General features: G+C 46.6%; 1 non-coding gene across 1 annotated transcript; it reads left to right on the top strand.

Annotated features, from left to right (window-relative positions):
- The first annotated feature begins 605 nt into the window (after positions 1 to 605).
- Positions 606 to 735, top strand: LOC142457629 (small Cajal body-specific RNA 24). The gene has a single exon (XR_012786330.1).
- Positions 736 to 4,409: the final 3,674 nt, after the last annotated feature.

Here is a 4,409-nt window from a genome sequence, read left to right as displayed (position 1 = left end):
TAGGGCAAGATATGACAAAATAACGATGTATAATTTACAATGGGCACATGAGGGAGGGGGGAGCGGGGAGGGAGGGGAAAAAAAGAGGACCTGATGCAAAGGGCTTAAGTGGAGAGCAAATGCTTTGAGAATGATTGGGGCGGGGAATGTATGGATGTGCTTTATACAATTGATGTATGTATATGTATGGATTGTGATAAGAGTTGTATGAGTCCCTAATAAAATGTAAAAAAAGAAAAGGGGAAAAAAAAGAAAGAGAAAAGAAAATGATTAGGGCAAAGAATGTACAGATGTGCTTTATACAATTGATGTATGTATATGTATGGACTGTGATAAGAGTTGTATGAGCCCCTAATGAAACGTTTAATAAAAAAGAACTAAAAAAAAAAGGAGTAGGTGTGCCTAACACAAGCCATAATATCTTCAATCATATCACATGCATGTGAAAGTGAGACAACGAACAAGGAAGATCAAAGAATCTGCGTTTGAAGTATGGTGGGTGCTGGAGAAGAAGATTGGAAATATCATGAACTACCAAAAGGAAAAAATATATATCTATCTTGGAAGAACATTAGCCAGAATGTTCTTTAGAAGTAAGGATGCTGGGGACATTCCGTTGAGTTCTGTTTCTTCTCCAGTGAAGATAACGTGTTGTGAATGTCCCAGAGCATCAGAATAGTGCTGTGCCCCACCTTTTTAAAGCCAAAATGGTGGCTCATTCAACTACTGACATTAAAAAAAAAAGAAAGTAAGCATGGCTAGACTTCATCTCACATATTTTGGACATGTTGTCAGGAGAGACCAGTCCCTGGAGAAGCTCACCGTGCTTGGTTAAGTAGAGGGGTAATGAAAGAGAGGAATGCCATTGACAAGATGGAGCGGCATGGTGGCTGCTACCATGGCCTCCAACATAATAACAGAGAGGACAAGAATGAAGAAAATGTTCGGAAGTTGATTGTGGTGATAATTGTACAACTCTTCTTAATACAATTCCACAATTGCATTGTATGAGATATGAATTTTATGCCAATAAAACTGTTGTAAAGAGTGAGAGAATTCCAAATGTGTCTAGAGAATCAGGAAGAAAGGCTAGAGGGAAAACTTAGAAATCTTTGAAAGGAAATATGGCGAATAAATGTATTTTTTTTAATTAAGATTGTCACATCTCCTTGTCCCGCCAACTTTACTTCTAAGGAAAAATAATGTATTTCCACCTAAAGTTTAATATTTAAAATGAAAGCCAAATAAGTCATTTACATTTTAATGTGTTTTGTAAAGGACCATTGTGAGGATGGTGCAGGAGCCGGTCGTGTTTCATTCTGTTGGACTGTAGACCGGAACCAACCTGATGGCACCTAGCAACAGCGCCATAGATGAGACTAGCACACTAAAACAGACCCGCCGCCATCAGCTGAGTGTGACTCACAGGGCCCTAGACGGGAACTGCTGGAATGTGACCCCAACCGGGCCGATCAAGTCTGGGCCGATAGACACCCGCACTGGGATTCCTTCATATCTTTGTTGAGAAGGAAGCTAAAATACTAAGATATAATCCTTGAGGCGCAAGGGGCATCTTTGTTTGCATTTGAAGAAAACAAATTAAGTTAAAGGAAAGCAGAGTCAAAAGATTTTTAAACCAAACCCAAAACTAGTTCCTTGAGCTAATGCATTCGCTATTTCAGTAACCTAGTTCCTGAGGATGTTCTATTACTTGCCATCTCACTAACACAGGAGATTGGTCTGTTGCAGTTCGCCCTATTATGTTGTGCGAAGTTTCTATGGATTGTGGATAGTTTCTGCGCGGCTCCCAGACTTTGGTGGGAATAGAAAAGAGACAGAGGATGGATACAGCTGGATTTGCTCCTTTGGCTTCGTGTTCCTTCTCTGTTTCTGATAATCCCACAGTGATGAATAGTAACATAACACGCACACGTGCAATGTGACAAACCGTCTTCTATTCTTTGTCACAGAACGTCCGTGTTTGGGATGTAATCCCACCAGCCCCCTTTAGCCAGCCAAGGAAAACAAAAAGACCGAATTGTTTGTCTCTTTTTCAAAAGATACTCAAGCAATGGAGATCAAAGTGCATCATTAACATAACACCTTCCAGATGTCAACATTGGCTGTATTTTTATCGACATAGGAAGTTAGAATGAGCATCTCTAGGTTAAAGGTCAATTTATGCTTCTTATTCTGCCACTGAAAACTGTTGGAGCTTGGGGGGAAAATCACCTAATTCCTTTCCCATCAGAAAATGCATATCCTTGGGAAAATATATGAAACAAAGTGGTGTATACGCTAACAATGATATTGGAATTCAGAGCTTTGAAATGGAATCAATACCACCATTAACTGACTGTGTGAGCTTGGGCGTATTATATCATTGCCCTGGGAAGATTTAGACAGTGACACTCAACCTATATATATCAACTGGATAGTATGTGAAGCAAATGAAAAAACAAAGTGTTTGAATGTGTTTTTGAGAGGTTTAAGATTCTAGGTATGTACATGCGTGCTATTCTTACCAGTTGTGGCAGTGGCAGTGGCAGTGACAGTGGCAGTGGCAGCAGTAGTGGCAGTGGCAGCAGTAGTGGCAGTGACAGTGGCAGCAGTAGTAGCAGTGACAGCAGTACTAGCAGTGGCAGCAGTAGTGACAGTGGCAGCAGTAGTGGCAGTGACAGTGGCAGCAGTAGTGGCAGTGGCAGTGACAGTGGCAGCAGTAGTAGCAGTGGCAGCAGTAGTGGCAGTGGCAGTGGCAGCAGTAGTGGCAGTGGCAGCGACAGTGGCAGCAGTAGTAGCAGTGGCAGTGGCAGCAGTAGTAGCAGTGGCAGTGGCAGTGGCAGTAGTAGTGGCAGTGGCAGTGACAGTGACAGTGGCAGTAGCAGCAGTAGTAGCAGTGGCAGTGGCAGCAGTAGTAGTAGTGGCAGTGGCAGCAGTAGTGACAATGGCAGTGGCAGTAGCAGCAGTAGTAGCAGTGGCAGTAGTAGTGGCAGTGGCAGTGACAGTGGCAGTGGCAGCAGTAGTAGCAGTGGTAGTGGCAGCAGTAGTAGCAGTGGCAGTGACAGTGGCAGCAGTAGTGGCAGTGGCAGCAGTAGTGGCAGTGGCAGCAGTAGCAGCAGTGGCAGCAGTAGTAGCAGTGGCAGTGGCAGCAGTAGTAGCAGTGACAGTGGCAGCAGTAGTGGCAGTGGCAGCAGTAGCAGCAGTGGCAGCAGTAGTAGCAGTGGCAGTGGCAGCAGTAGTAGTAGTGGCAGTGGCAGCAGTAGTGACAATGGCAGTGGCAACAGTAGTAGTAGTGGCAGTGGCAGTGACAGTGACAGTGGCAGTAGCAGCAGTAGTAGCAGTGGCAGTAGTAGTGGCAGTGGCAGTGACAGTGGCAGTGGCAGCAGTAGTGGCAGTGGCAGCAGTAGTGGCAGTGACAGTGGCAGCAGTAGTAGCAGTGACAGCAGTACTAGCAGTGGCAGCAGTAGTGACAGTGGCAGCAGTAGTGGCAGTGACAGTGGCAGCAGTAGTGGCAGTGGCAGTGACAGTGGCAGCAGTAGTAGCAGTGGCAGCAGTAGTGGCAGTGGCAGTGGCAGCAGTAGTGGCAGTGGCAGCAGTAGTGGCAGTGGCAGCGACAGTGGCAGCAGTAGTAGCAGTGGCAGTGGCAGCAGTAGTAGCAGTGGCAGTGGCAGTGGCAGTAGTAGTGGCAGTGGCAGTGACAGTGACAGTGGCAGTAGCAGCAGTAGTAGCAGTGGCAGTGGCAGCAGTAGTAGTAGTGGCAGTGGCAGCAGTAGTGACAATGGCAGTGGCAGTAGCAGCAGTAGTAGCAGTGGCAGTAGTAGTGGCAGTGGCAGTGACAGTGGCAGTGGCAGCAGTAGTAGCAGTGGTAGTGGCAGCAGTAGTAGCAGTGGCAGTGACAGTGGCAGCAGTAGTGGCAGTGGCAGCAGTAGTGGCAGTGGCAGCAGTAGCAGCAGTGGCAGCAGTAGTAGCAGTGGCAGTGGCAGCAGTAGTAGTGGCAGTGGCAGCAGTAGTGACAATGGCAGTGGCAACAGTAGTAGTAGTGGCAGTGGCAGCAGTAGTGGCAGTGGCAGCAGTAGCAGCAGTTGCAGCAATAGTAGCAGTGGCAGCAGTAGTAGCAGTGGCAGTGGTAGTAGCAGTGGCAGTGGCAGCAGTAGTGTCAGTGGAAGTGGCAGTGGCAGCAGTAGTGTCAGTGGAAGTGGCAGTGGCAGCAGTAGTGTCAGTGGAACTGGCAGTGGCAGCAGCAGCAGCAACAGTAGTAGTAATAGTAGTACCGCAGCAACAATTACACTCAGGTCAAAATGTCACATTTTCCTGAGTAAGAGAATATCCCACTGAGAAATCGTGTAGACCATAATCAGAAAGTAAAAGATGACTGAAGCTGTCGCTGTTCGGTTCCACTGAGTCAGCTC

The sequence above is a fragment of the Tenrec ecaudatus genome, chromosome 9, assembly GCF_050624435.1.
Source record: "Tenrec ecaudatus isolate mTenEca1 chromosome 9, mTenEca1.hap1, whole genome shotgun sequence".
Taxonomy (NCBI): domain Eukaryota; kingdom Metazoa; phylum Chordata; class Mammalia; order Afrosoricida; family Tenrecidae; genus Tenrec; species Tenrec ecaudatus.
This window is presented reverse-complemented; position numbering and strand designations above follow the sequence as displayed.